At 69.8% G+C, this 14,345-nt stretch overlaps 1 protein-coding gene across 2 annotated transcripts in view; it reads left to right on the top strand.

The window, feature by feature from the left end:
* The first annotated feature begins 918 nt into the window (after positions 1-918).
* The window catches only part of ZMIZ2 (zinc finger MIZ-type containing 2), a 36,193-nt gene continuing 22,766 nt past the window's right edge, over positions 919-14,345 (top strand). The window contains exon 1 of one of the 2 annotated variants that reach the window (XM_075911005.1): positions 919-1,147. The gene's annotated coding sequence lies outside the window, so the exon portion shown is untranslated. The remainder of the gene's footprint in view (positions 1,148-14,345) is intronic. The other variant, XM_075911004.1, reaches the window with a different exon arrangement.

The following is a 14,345-nucleotide window of genomic DNA, read 5'->3' as shown; positions in this document are numbered from 1 at the left end:
AGGCACGTCCGGGCTGGCGGGGATATTCTCTTGGCTGCCACCAGGACCCGAGCCTGGGCACCCTGGAGCCAAAAGGGCCAAGGCCAGGCCCTCCACGCTGGTTGGGTTCATACGCCCCTCCGGAGCTTTCTAGCGGGTGGCCAGGGAGCAGGTGTGAAACATCAGGTGGGGGGAATAGCCTCGGATGTGTGTGTCCCCCCCCACGTCTCTCTAGGACACTGCGCCCCCAGCGGTGGGAGGCAGATGTGCCCCCCCCCCCGGCGTCTCCGGGACACTGCGCCCCCTCCCCGGCAGGTCGCGGTGCCGGGATGGTGGGGGACAGAGCGGCCTGCCCCCCTGGTGTCTCCGGGACACTGCGCCCCCTCCCCGGCAGGTCGCGGTGCCGGGATGGTGGGGGACAGAGCGGCCTGCCCCCCTGGTGTCTCCGGGACACTGCGCCCCCTCCCCGGCAGGTCGCGGTGCCGGGATGGTGGGGGACAGAGCGGCCTGCCCCCCTGGTGTCTCCGGGACACTGCGCCCCCTCCCCGGCAGGTCGCGGTGCCGGGTGGGCGGCGGGGAGCCGGGCGCACAAGCGGGCCAGGCGGGATGATCCTGCGCCCACGTGCTGAGCCCCACGGCAGCGCCCTCCCCACAGGGGCGCCCCTGCCCAGCGGGCACGGCCAGTGGGGGGCGGGGTCCCCCCTTTCCCTGCGCCTGGAAGCCCCGCGCCGCGCGCCCAGCCTGGCCAGGGAGCGGAGCCCTTTGTCTGCCTTTCCCACCCCGGGCGTGCGTGCGCGGGCGCGGGCGGGGGCGGTGGTGGGGGGGGGGGGGGAGGCTGCAGCTCCCCCCCCCCCGCCTCCGGATAGGAGCTCCATTGCTCTGGCCTGGCGGGGGGGGGCGGGCCATGAATATTGATGAGGCCGCCGGGGCGCTATTGTGCAATTGGCGCGGGGCGGGCGGCAGGATGGAGGTGGGGAGCTGCGCGCAGCGGCTCACTCGCCCCGCGGTGGCTCAGGCGGCGGCGGCAGGGCGCGGAGGGGCCGCGGAGCCCGGGCTTTGTTAGCTGCACCCCCGCCATGGAGCCGCGCCCGCAGCCCCAGTGACCCCCCGGCTGCGCCGCGCCCCGAGCCAGGCGAGGACGGGAAGGGCCGGTCGGTCCCCTTGGAAGGTAGGTGCGCGCGGGGGGGCAGGGCGCTCCGCGGCGGGGGGGCCCTCGGGCGGGGGGGGCGCCCCCCGGGGCCGGCGCGTCGGGCGGGGGGGTCTGGCTCGCGCCGCCGCTTTGTGCCCGGGGGCGCTGCCGGGGTTGGGGCTTTGTGCGCCGGGGCGCGACGCTGCTGCCCGCGCCGGACTTCGGGTGCGGGTTGCCCGGGAAAGGGGGTTTCCATGGCAACAGCGCGGATGCCCTGGGCGGGGCGGGTCGGTGCGGGGCGGGGGGAGCGGGGTCGCCCCGTTTCCCCCCCCCCCCCCCGGGCGCGGCGGGGCGCGGGGGCTGGCGCTGCCCCGGGTGCCGGGAATTCACGCGCGGGGCTGCGTGGGGGCGGGCTGGGGGGTTTCCAGCCCGGGCTGCTGCCGGGGGGGCTTTCCCGTGCGGGCCCGGCCGGCTGCGAGTGCGGGGGGGTCTGGAGCGGCGCTCGGGCTGTTCCAGCCGGTTTCAGGCCCTGGACAGTGTCTCCGCGGGGGCAGGGCGAGCCTGGCCTCTGGGCCCGGGCCTTTCTGCCTGGCTGGCGGGGGGGGGGCCGGAGCCCTCCTAGGACTGGCCGCTGCAGATCCAGCCCTGTGAGCCGGGCGGGGGGCGGGGGCTGTGCCACGCTGTGACCCCCCCCCCCCCCGCTGCTGGCTTGGCTGGCCGGGGGGGCCCGCTGGGGTGTCTTACCTTGACTGGCGGCTGCGAGCGCGCAGGCCGGGAGCCGCCGGGCCCCCCCGTGTTCGCGGACAGGCGATCCACGTGCACCGCAGCTCCCTGCCCGGTGGTGTCGTGCTGCCACTGCCTAAAACTGGCCACGACTCGGAAGTGCTGTGGGCAGCAGCCCCCGGTTGTCAGCCGCTCGCTGGGGAGGCTTTGGTGGCTGCAGCCGGCGCTGGGCTGGCTTCGGTGCAGTGTGTTTTCCAGCAGGGAGCCAGGCCAGGAGGTGGGTGGGGGGCTCCGGGGTGGGGCCAGCTGGTTCTGAGCATCTGGGGAGCTGGAAGGGCTGAAGTTTGGTATCCGGCCTCCCCTGGTGTGCCCAGAGCAGGGCCATTCCTTGTCGCCCACTGGGACCCCCTGGCCAGGCCCCCTGTCCCTCTGCCCGGTTTGTTAGGACCAGCCCTAAATCCCTCCCTCCCTCGTCCTCCTGCGGACTTGCCCTCTGCACGTGGCCTGTCTGGAGTCTCCCGCCTCACTGCCCATTCCTGTCACTTTGACGCCAGCCCGGGGCGCGGCAGCGTGACCTTGTGGAAGGCTGGTTGGTTTGCACTGGGATGGGGAGGGGCTGCTGTGACTCGGCTCCCCAGTTTCCGAAGGCCTGGCCGTGCTGGCCCACGGAGACGTGGGGCAGGGCGAGTTCGTGCCCTGCTGCTGTGAATGGGCTCCCGTTCCGGGGACTCTGGACGCTGCCCCGGGACTAGCTGCTTTGGACACGCTGGTGCTGGAAGCCAGAGGTGCTGTGGGGGCGGGGCTCAGCACCTCCCAGTGCCGGGGAGAACATCCCCTCCCTGTTTCGAGGGACTCCTGTGGCTTCCCTCTTGTCCCGGGGGGGCTTTCCATCCCCAGCCTGGACTCGGCAGCGCCGGCCACTCGTGTCGGCTTCAGGGCCCCCAGAAATGCCCTGGATGCCTGGTGGCTGCAGGAAGGCGGATGTGGCCCCTGGGGTGCACTCGTGAGGGGCAAAGCCAGGAGGCTGGGGAGCTCCGGGGAGGAGAGCTCACGCCAGGCCCCCCAGCCTTGTGCTTTCTTCGGAGGCCCCGACCCCCGGGGGGCGGGCGATGCAAACCCCCCTCGGATGAAACTCTGCCCGCCGTCCCACTGTTGCCAGGGCAGCAGCTGGCTCTGTCTCCGCCCTCCCCCGCTGGGTGCGGTGCCCGCTGTCCTGGCAGGTTCTCCGCTGGCGTGTCGGCTCAGGGCGCCTTGGAAATAGTTCACTGGGTAACTGGGTTAAGCAGAGGCTCCTCCACCCACCCACCCACTTACATAACGCTGGGCGGGCCGGGCGAGTGGCCTGGAAGGTCAGGTTGTGTTGCCTCCATGGCGACCCGGTTGGCAGGGGGGAAGCAGCGTGTGGGTTCAGCCAAGGGCCAGTGGGGGGGCAGAGGACTGTGTGACGCACCCACCCAGCTGTGGCTGAGCCCACCTGTTGTGAATCTCACTCGGGGCCCTGGCGAGCCAGGGAACCTGCAGCCACCTCCGAGGAGACGGGCGGTCCCGGGGCTCGGAGGGCAGGCGGGCAGCGGCACCTGGCCCCGGGGGGGCAAGCGCAGGACAGGCCCAGACCTTCGCTGAGCCGCACCTGAGAGCAGCCTGGGCCAGGCCCCGAGCTGCTTAGCAGCTGGATTCCCGGGCAGTCCGGCTCCCACGGTCCATCAGCCTGGGGCTTGTTTCGCTGCCCTTTGCCAGAGACCCCCAGCGCAGGGGGCCGGCTGGGCAGCCAGCGAGCGGCAGAGCTCCCAAGGCAGAGGGGCTGGATGAGCCCTGGGACCGTAGCGCTGCCATTAGCAGGGGGAGGGAAGGTGGCCCCGGGGCCCGTCCCCAGGGCACTGCTGGATTGCCCTGGCTGGAGACCGGCGAAGCAACCACTGAGCGAGAACTGAAAAGTTACCAGCCGCTGAGCGGGCGGGACTGGCTGGAACCTCTGAGCACGGACCCAGAGCCCGGCTCTTGAGCGGTTAGTCGGGGGGCTCACGGTTTGGCTTCTGCAGTCCACTGACCCCCTGGGCTGGGCGTCGGGGGCCTGCACTTCACTGGCTGTCAAGGGCTTGGCGATGCAGGAGGGTGGGTGAGCTCAGGGCTGCAGCAGAGGGTCCTACGGGCATGGGGAGACCCTTGCGCCAGACTTCCTACAGAGGTGTCATGGCTAAGCTTAGGGGTGGGTCTCTGCCAGGGTGTCGCTGGGTCCAGGGGCCAGTGCGCTTGAGGGGCTGGAGCCGGGGCTGTTCACGGTTCGGGCAGAAGGGGTGCAAAGTGACTTGTGGATCGGAGCCCTGAGAGGCTCCCCGAGCTGCGGCTGTTCAGCTTAACGCAGAAGGCTGGGGGGTCGTGGACTGGCAGCGCCCTCGCTCGGTGCCCGGCACGGTCTGCGTTGCTGGACACATTGGGACACCACGGCAGGGGACGTGTGCACTGACCGGGAACCTCGCATCCGGCTCCTGGAACCAGCATCCTCTCTGGAAGGTGGAACCCACCTGCCGAGTGCGCCCGCCCGCTCCAGGCCGGGGAGATAAATGGGGATTTATACGCTGCGGCGGCTGCGCACACGCAGCCGCTCCCCCAGCCAGCGTGGGAACGACTTGGAGAGCCGCCCCGGGCGCTGCTGCCAGGCTCCTTGGTGCCGCGCACCCCGATGGGGAGAGACCGGAGTCCCCAGCCTGGCCGGAAGGGCGGGCGCACCTGGGCAGAGAGGTGCCTCTGGGGGCCACAGGGGCGGAGCATCTGTGTCCCCGTGCATGGGCCTGGGGAGCAGGCTCGCACGCGCATGTGCCCCGAAGGAGGAGTGTGTGTGCACGTCCACTGGTGAGTGTAACCAGACCCTGCCCCACTGGGGCACCGCGCTTGGGGGAGGTGAAAGGTCCTGGGGCCAGCCTCGGATTCTTTTCCATGACAAAGGAGCCTCTGATGGCAGAGCCAGTCCCTTTGAATGGGAGGCTCCTGTCCCATGAGCCGCTCTGCCCCACAGGCCCTGGGGCGTCAGAGCCGGCCCCTCCTCTGCCCCAGCTTGTTCCAGTGGGGGCTGGACCTGGGAGAGGGAATTCCCCCCCCCCCCATGCCCCGAGGGGGGGGGGGGCTCTGCCATCTGAGATGGCGCCTTAAACTCCCCAGGGACCTCTGACCTGGAGCTTTGCTTTCCAAGCTGCCATGGGGGGGGGGGGGGGGGGGGGGTGGGGCAGCAAGTGCACGTGCCCTGCAGCTGGGACCCCTGGGCTGGGGGTAACAACCCCTCGGGTGCTGCCCTGTTGCTCAGGTGCCCTGAGGGGGGTGTTGCTGCAGCGGGGGCCTGGAGAGGAGGCGGCTCTGGGGAGAGCCGGGCGAGGGGCCAGGGGGTGCTCGGAGCCGGCCTGGCATTGCCTTCCCTGTGGATTGCAGCATCCCGGCTCCTGGGGAGCTGGGTCAGAGCCCTGCGCGGGGGGAGGGGCGGCCAGCTCTGGGGCTGAGCCGTGACGTGTCAGGCTCGCCTGGGGCCCAGCGCCTCCCGGCAGGAGCAGACACCAGGGGGAACCGAAAGTGTCTGCATGGCGCCCGCAGCCGAAACCCAGCCATGAGCCGGGAATTACCCGCCTCCCCCGGGGGAGGGGCCTGTTGTGAGCAGGACCCTGGCTGCGAGCGAGGCGCATCCCCGGGCAGGGGGTGCCTGGACCGGCTAGCGCCCGGGGGCTGGTTCCTGTCGGGGGCTACCGGCCCCTACGCAGCCCTCGCCCTTCCCCCGGCTGGCAAAGGACGCCCAGGGCTGGTGTGGGGGGCAGACCCCTTCCCTGGCTTCGTTCCCCGCCCCTTGGGCGGACGCTGCTTCCCCAGGCTGCAGGGCAGAGCCCATTGCGGGGGAGGGGGGGGGGGCGCTGTGGGAGAGCTGCGCGTACCAGCTGCTGCTCTGGGCTGGGTGCTAAGCGGGGGGAGCATGGGAAGCCCCTGTGATTCCCATGGGGGGGGGGCTGCTACGCTCATTCCAGACATTCTCAGGACTGAGGAGTGTGATCCCCCTGGTGTGTCATCCTGCCCCCCCCCCCCCCCCCCAGCGACCCTGCCCCCCAACTCTACTTCCAGGAGGCTGGCGGGCAGGGCCGGGGGGAGACACTGGGTGTGTGTGTCACGGGGGGAGGGGGAGACAGCGGCCGGGGGGGTCATAGGACGTAACGAGGGGCGTGGGCCCGGGAGCCCCTCCCCATCCTCCCTGGCCTGGGCTCAGCCGCTGGGCCGGTGGGAGGCCCGTTGTCAGCCTAGGTGCCGCCTGGACCCATCTCTGGGGGGCTCCCGTGTGCCGGGGCAGCGGTGGGGGCCGCCTCGTCCCTCACGCGGGCAGCTACCGCCCCAGTGGCCCCGTTTGCTGGCAGCTTCTGCAGGGTGCTGGGCCCCGGGGCCTGGCTGGGCTCCCCAGGGCTGGGGGCATGGCGGCCGGAGCAGGCTGCCTGGCATCCAGGGCTCCACCCGCCTTGCCACTCCCGGCTATTGCTGCTCTGCCTGCGCCTGGCCCCGGGCCTGTGCCGTGCCCAGCTGTGTGTCGCGCCGGCCCTGCTGGCCGGTAGCAGGTCTCCGCTGGGTGCCACGTGGCTAACGGGGGCGGGGCTGGCGGGGCGGGGGGCACGGCTGGCGACCTTGCCGGCGTTTGGGGCAGGGTGGGATCAGCGCTCGGCCCGGAGGGAGGCAGGTGGGAAGCGCCGCGCAGCTCCTGCACCCACTCTGCCCCCGCGACAGGCCGGGGGGAGCGTGCAGGGGGCCCGGCGATGGGGCTGGGCACGGGGCACTAGGGGTTGCTCTACTGTGACAGCACCCAGCGAGCCTGGGCGCTGCTGCCAGGCCCTTCTCCTTGCTCCTCTGCCTACGGAGGCCCCGCTTCCATGCTGGGGCAGGAGCCCAGAGCCCCTGCTGGGCAGCGCATGTGTCTGCTGCCCCCTCCCGCCGAGCAGCGCCACGGGGCCCTGCCACCGCCTCCTTGCTGGACACGAGGGCAGCTGCCACCTGCAGGCCCTGCCTGGGCTCCTGGCTGGCTGCCCGCTGGGCCCTTCCCAGGCTCGGGTTACGCCCGAGCGCAGCCAGCCAGGGCAGGTATCGGCTTCTTGACTCCAGCTCGGGGCACCGAGGGACTCGCAGGGCTCCAGCCCGGGGCACCAGGCTGCCCAGCGGAGCTGCTGGCAAGGGCTGGGGGCGCGTCTCCCGGGCGTGGGGCGGGGGTGCTGCAGCCCTAACGTGGGGCTCCCCGACCACTGGGGCTTAGACTCCTCCCCCAGCGCCCCTGGAGGCAGCTCTACAGCCTGGGGGAGCTAGCGTCAGCCAATGGCTCCGCTCCTTAGCCTTAGCACCCCTCTTCCTGCTCCCCCCGCACTGCCCCCCCGCCCCATCAGCTGTCGAGTAGCGGGGCTGCCGACCCTGCTGGCAAGGGGGAGGTGCCACCTCGGGGGCGGGGCGGGGCGGGGGGGGGTTCCCTGGCAGGAGGCTCCATGTGACTGCCCAGTGCAGTTTACTGGGGCATCCCCCTGCCCCGAGCAGCTGTGTGTGGGGATCGCCCGGCGTGGAGTCCGCCAGCGCCTGCCCTGGCACAGCTGGGACCACCCCCAACTCCCCCGCTGACCCGGCAGGTGGGAACTGCATTTCCAGCCCCCCCGCCCGGCCCTGAGGGCTAAGAGAGCTGGGCCCCTGCTCCCAGCCCTAGAATCTGCTCCTGGCCTGGCCGGGGTGGGAGGCGCTTCCCCTCCCCACACAGCGGAGCCTGCGGTGAGCAGGCCCTGGAGGAGCAAGGGGGCCAGCAGCACTGGGCTGGGGGAGCGCCCGGTGACTCCATCCCAGCTGCTCCCAGCAGGGGGCGCTATGTGGGAGGGCATGTGTGGGTGAGGGGGGAGCTCCCACAACTCCAGCCCAGTGCTCCCAGCAGGGGGTGCTGTGGGGGGGGCGGGCGCTGGGTGCATGGGGGGAGCTCCCATGACTCCATCCTGAGCGCTGGGGGGGGGGGGAGCTCCCAGACTCCAGCCTGGCGCTCCCAACAGGGGGCGCTATGGGGGGGGGAAGCACTGCCTGCGGGTGGGGGGGGGAGTTCCCAGACTCCAGCCCGGCGCTCCCAACAGGGGGCGCTATGGGGGGGGAAGCACTGCCTGCGGGTGGGGGGGGGGAGTTCCCAGACTCCAGCCCGGCGCTCCCAACAGGGGGCGCTATGGGGGGGGGAAGCACTGCTTGCGGGTGGGGGGGGAGCTCCCAGACTCCAGCCTGGTGCTCCCAACAGGGGGCGCTATGGGGGGGGAAGCACTGCCTGCGGGTGGGGGGGGGAGTTCCCAGACTCCAGCCCGGCGCTCCCAACAGGGGGCGCTATGGGGGGGGGAAGCACTGCCTGCGGGTGGGGGGGGGAGCTCCCAGACTCCAGCCCGGCGCTCCCAACAGGGGGCGCTATGGGGGGGAGCACTGCCTGCGGGTGGGGGGGGGAGCTCCCAGACTCCAGCCTGGCGCTCCCAACAGGGGGCGCTATGGGGGGGGAAGCACTGCCTGCGGGTGGGGGGGGAGCTCCCAGACTCCAGCCTGGCGCTCCCAACAGGGGGCGCTATGCGGGGGAGCACTGCCTGTGGGTGGGGGGGGAGCTCCCAGACTCCAGCCCGGTGCTCCCAACAGGGGGCGCTATGGGGGGGGAGCACTGCCTGCGGGTGGGGGGGGAAGCTCCCAGACTCCAGCCCGGCGCTCCCAACAGGGGGCGCTATGGGGGGGGAAGCACTGCCTGCGGGTGGGGGGGGGAGCTCCCAGACTCCAGCCTGGCGCTCCCAACAGGGGGCGCTATGGGGGGGGGAAGCACTGCCTGCGGGTGGGGGGGGGAGCTCCCAGACTCCAGCCCGGCGCTCCCAACAGGGGGCGCTATGGGGGGGGGGGCTCCCAGACTCCAGCCCGGCGCTCCCAGCAGGAAGGGTGAAGTTGATTGCGGCAGTCAGGACTCGCTGGGCTTGTCCCGGCCCCCGGCAGGCCCAGAGGCTGCGGCCGACCCCGGGACCCCTGCTTGGGCGGCCGCTGGGTTAGCGCTCACACTGGGGCAGTAGCTGGAGCGGGCTCGCCGGCTGCTCCAGGTGGGTGCCACTTCCCCCATGCCAGGGCCTGCAGCCTCCCTCCTACTGCTTCAGGGTGAGGCCCCGGCCCACTCGGCCTCCTCCACGGCCGGGTACCAGGCCCCCCCAGCCACACTGCTCACAGCTCCATGGGGCCTGCAGCACAGAGCTCCAAGCAGACCCCAGGCGCCGGGGCCCGGGCTGCTGCGGAGGGGAGGGGTTAAGGCAGCGAGCGGGCGGCTGATTCACAGGCAGTAATCCCTGGGCAGGAACAGCCTGTTTCCTTGTTCAGGGACAGAGGGTTCGGGCGCATGCGCCACGGGGGCCGTGTGCAGCTGGCTGGTCCGCGCCAGGGAGCGTGGGGCAGCCCCATGAGTCACACGGGCCCAGCTCCCCAGGGCCGCCCCCTCCCCCAGCCATCTGTAGGGACCAGGACTCCCTGCCCCCAGCCCACCCAGCTGAGTCGCTTCCCGCAGCGGCTCCCCCGCTCCAGCTCCCTGGGAGGAGCCGCTTGGAGAAGCCAGAGAATGGGGCCCAGGGGGGGAGGGGAGAGCGATCTGCCCCCCGGGGGTGGGGGGGCTGGGGAAGGACCCACCAGGGCACCCCCAACACAGGGGCCCCTGGCTTCAAGAGTCTTGATCCCGGAGTTGGGGAGCAGGGGTGAGGGGCTGGAGTCTCTGCTCTTGCACAAAAGGCTAGTGTGCGGGGCTCAGGGCAAACAGGCATCCAGGCCTGGCGGCTGACAGGGGCTCCGGAGCAAGGAGCCTGCCCTGTGCCTCGGTTTCCCTAATGAGCGTGTGAGTCATGTGCATACAGAGCTGTCCCCTGCTGTGCTCCCCTGCACCCAGGTCCCCCCCCCCCCGACGTTCTCTTGACCCCTTGCTGCCAAGTTCTTTGAAGAGAACGCCTGCTCCCACCCGCCCTGTGCCCTGCTGGGCCCTGGTTTAAACTGGGAGCAGCCTCTGGAGGACAGTGCGTCCCGCGCCCCCAGCAGGGCAGTGCCCAGGCTGGGGCCCTCGCCCGGGTGCCGGCAGCCAAGTGGAGCAGGGCTGCTGGTCGCTGTGCTTCCCCGGGGGGCTCTGCCTGGGAATGCAGGAGGGGCCACCTGCTAGCAGAGGTCCCCTGGGTCTGAAACTGGGCCCCGCTGCGAGCCAGAGGCAGGTCAGTGCCCGGCTTCTCGCCCGGCTCCTGCACCCATCAGGGCAGCCAGGGGCCAGTGCCCTTGGGTGCCAGGGAGCCGCCTCCAGGTGCCCACCCTTTGTCCCTGCTGGGCACGGTGTTGGTGGCCCAGTTTCACCCCTGGGCAGTGCCAAGTCCCCTCACCCGCTGGCTGGTCATGGGACCTTGCGAGTGACTCAGGGCCCCGTGGAAGGGTGAATCGCTGCCCCCTCCCCCAGTAACCCCCCTCGTCCAGAGTCCTGGCCTGGCAGCGGCACATGGGCGCCCAGGTAGGGGGAGGAGCTGGCACACTGCCCCCCGCCCCCCCATGCAGCACATGCTGCCCCCTCCCTCACCCCTGTGGCCGCGAGCCCGTCCCAGGCCTGGCAGTGCTACCGCAGTGGCTCTGGTTCACCCCTGCGGTGCCCACGCCAGCTTGCAGGGCTCTGTGGGGCCGCTGGCCCCTGCTACCCGACCTGCCCCACAGCAAATGGACCCTTGCTCACATTGCAGGGGTGGGGCCATGCACAGCAACTTTACACAAGGCAGGAAACCCCCCCGCAGGAAGGGTGGGGCTAGGCAGCAGATTCAGCACCCACCCTCTTGCAGAAAGCGCTGGAGAGTCCTTCACAGCTGCACGGGGGCAGACCCCTGGTGTCAGCACTGCCCGGACCATTGCCCCGGCCTGGCTGCGGGGCCCCCGTTCCAGAGAGGAGAGCACCCCACAGTGGGCCGGGTCGCTGCCTGTGTGGCCGTCTCAGCACGGGCTATAGCTAGCGCTGCTTGACTTGGTCCCCTGCTCCTGTTGCTTGTGCTCGGAGCAGCCCAGGATGTGTGTTGTCGGCGGAACTCACTGCTGCAGGCTAGCGCTGAGGGCGAGAGTGCTGACTGACAAGGCCGCTTGGCTGGAGCATATGGCGGGGGGGTGGCTGTGTGGAACCGGGTTATTGTTGCCTGTTAGCCCTCCAGACACCGGGGCAGGCTCCTGCCGGCCCCAACCTCCCTGCTGGCCCTGGAAAGCACCTGAGCTCCAGCTGCCTGGATCCCCGCCTCACCCTGTGCCCCGAGGGCACCCGCCCTCCCCAGGCGCAGACGCACGCCCTCCTGCTGGGGGCACGAGCCAGCTGCTGGCCAGTGGCTGCCGGCGCAGCTGGACATCGTGGGGTGGGGCGTGGCCGTTCCTGGCATTGTCCTTGGCCCTGTGGATTGCTTCTGCTGCCCCAGCTCCCCTGCCCTTTAAAAGCAGCCTCCCCCGCCCACCTTGGCAGGGCCCGGTGTGGGCCGCTGCCGCTGTCCGAACAGGGCCAGCCCCTCTCCCCGTATGTGGCGGGCCAAGGGGTGCCAGTGGGTTGGCGGGTTCCTTCCGTGCCGGGTGCCGGGTGGCCGTGCTGGGAGCAGCCCCGAGCTTGGAGCTGTGGGTTCTGCTTCGTCAGACACGCCTAAGCTGAAGGGGTTAACTGATTAGCTGGGCGGGCCCCCTCCCGCCCGGTGTCGGTGCCTGGCCCCTTTGGTGGGGGCTCTGGGCAGACCCTCCCTCGCCTTGCCGGGCCAGTCGCAAGTGGGACTGTGGCCCTTGCCCGCCTCTCACACCTCCCCACGGGGCAGGATCGGGCCCTGACGGTGTCTCCCCTCCGCTCAGTACCAGCTTTGTCTCTGGTGCTCCCCCTGGGAGCAGCCCCCGTCTTCCTTGCAGCAGCCCCGGGGCTCAGACTCAGGCTAGCTCTCCACTGCGCCTCTCTGCATGGTCCCCAGCCCTGCGCCCTGCGGATCTCCCAGAACACCCGCCCTGCTATGGGCCAGCGGGTGGGTGAGGAGCCCTGGCCCCACGTTTCACCGAGGGGGGTTGTGCCACCCCTTCCCGCTGCTCCCTGAGCTCACGGCGCTTCCCTCGGCAAGGGGAATGGGGGGGCTGCGCTTTCAAGCCCCCCTTTGTACCCGCCTTGGGCTTTGCCTAGGGGTGTAGGCCCATGTAAGGCAGAGAGAAGGGACTCTGTTTTGGGGGCACTGGAAGGGGGTGCCATGCCTGAGTCATCACAGAGGCACTAGTTCACGCCAGTGTTCCCTCTAATCTTCTCCATACACATGGGGTACGTCTACACTGGCATGATTTTGCGCAAAGACTTTTAACGGAAAAGTGTTTCCGTTAAAAGTATTTGCGCAAGAGAGGTCTACACTGGCATGTGCTTTTGCGCAAGAGCATCCGTGCCAGTGTGGACGCTCTCTTGCGCAAGAAATTAACATTGCCTGTTTACACTGGCCTCGTGCGCGAGAGGGCTTATCCCTGAGCGGGAGCGTCAGAGTGTTTGTGCAAGAAGCCCTGATTTCGTACATTAGAGCGTCAGTTTCTTGCGCAAGTACTCGTGGCCAGTGTAGACAGGCGGCTGCTTTTGCGCAAAATCTTGCCAATGTAGACACAGCCGTGGATTTATTCCACCTACGTGCAAAATACTTTTTATGTGCACCGAGGCACGTGTGAATACGCACCGCCCGGAGAAACAAAGCCCAGGTGCCCAGCTACGGGCACTTTGCTAATCTGCTGGGCGGGATTTGAGCATCTCCTGAGCGGCCGCACAAGTGCACAGCTTACAGGGAACTTTAACCCCCTCTCCCCAGTCTCTGCTACCCTACTGGTGCCCGACCTGCTCGCTCTGCCAGGCTGCAGGAGATGGGGGATCCCCCGGGACACGCGGCCTCTCTCCACTTGAGCGCCAGCCCGAAGGATCCCCAAGTCCTTCGTTGAGACTTCACTGCCCACCAGCTGTTTTCACTAGTGCGAGGAGTTTGGCGTGCTGAGCGGGAGCTGCCCTGCTGCCCCAGTCTGGCCTGGGGGAGGGGGGGTTGATACGCAGGCTCTGGGGTTAGCGGGGAACCAGGAAGTCTGAGAAATCAGCTGGGCGAGGGGCTGGCTGCTGCTCCCATTCTTCCGTTAGCGGAGCCAGCCGCGCAGCAACGGGATCTGCTCTCCGGACACGCCCAAGTCAAGGGCCGTGCGCCCCTGGGTGCGTATCCATCGGCCCTGCCCCCTAGCACTCGGGGACTGACGCAGGCTTTGGCTGCGGGCGCTCTAACTCCAGGGCACACTGCGCCTTTCACCGCGGCGGCCCCGCGTCTAGCCCAGGGAACGGGCCGTGCTGCGCCGCACGGGGCAGACGCTGTCGCTGTTCCTGGCTGGAGGGCGTGTTGGCCGGGGGCGAGGGAATGCAGCTTGTAGAAGCTCGATGAGTGGGGACAAGGGAATCCCGCCTGGGGCCGTGTCCCTGTGAGCTCGCCGTGCGGCTCTCAGCCAAAGGTCAGGTCCTGCCCCAGGCTTTGCTTCCAGCTCCGCGCCAGTCCCGTGCATGTAGAGTCCAAAGAAGCTTCGCTTTAGCCAGGCTGCCACTGCTTCCAGGCTTGCCTTCCTTTCCAGGGCCTGCCGGCAGCTGCGTGAGTTAGCCCTTCGGCATGTCTGCGCGTCGCTCTTCCCCGGCATTGCCGGTTACTCCTTGCTCTGGGCTAGGGGGCAGCCGCAGTCGAGTAACCGAGCAGCAAACACTTAAGGGTTAATGCTACAGATGATGCGCATCCCCCGCCAACACATGTTTTACCAGGCTGGCCAGCAGCCCGGCTCAGTCCTGGCTCACACCGGGCCTGGGACCTGCCCCTGCTGCGGCTCTGCATGTAAAGTGCATTAGGAGCCGGGTGGGCAGGCAGCCTGGCTTAGTTCCGGCTTGCGACCGGTGCGGGAACTCAGACCCGCTCCTGGACAGGGGCTGCTGCCACCCCACGCTGCTGCCTCTTTCATGGAGGGACAGGCAGCCGGTCCACGAGGAGGGCTGGTTTTTAAACGGGCTCCCCTCCCGGACCAGCTCCCGCCTGGCACCCCGCACTGCTGCCTCGGATTCAGAGGCAGCAGGATGGAGTGGCCGGGACTCACTGGCTGCCAGCCCCGCCCCCTGGAACGGTAGAAAAGTCGAGTAACCAATCGGGAATCGTGAGGTTAATCGACTATTCAATTAACGGATACTCCGGCTTGGTGGGGAGCCCCCCTCGTCCGTGCAGGCTACAAGGGGTGGCCTGTTTGCTAGCTAACGCGCCTCTTCTGCTGCTTCTCTTGGGTGGGGGGGTGGGGGGCAGGGGTTTCCGTGACCAGGCCAGTCCGTATGTGACCGTTCGGTAGGAAGAGCAGTCCCGTTTTCCCAGCAACGCGCCACACGAGGGCTTGCTCCTACCAACAGCAAAGAAATGAATTTGCCTTCTGCTTACGAGGGAGCTGCGTTGCGGGAACAGGAGGGGAGAGGTCGGGGGTCTCTGGG

Source organism: Pelodiscus sinensis, chromosome 28 (genome assembly GCF_049634645.1).
Source record: "Pelodiscus sinensis isolate JC-2024 chromosome 28, ASM4963464v1, whole genome shotgun sequence".
Classification (NCBI taxonomy): domain Eukaryota; kingdom Metazoa; phylum Chordata; order Testudines; family Trionychidae; genus Pelodiscus; species Pelodiscus sinensis.
This window is presented reverse-complemented; position numbering and strand designations above follow the sequence as displayed.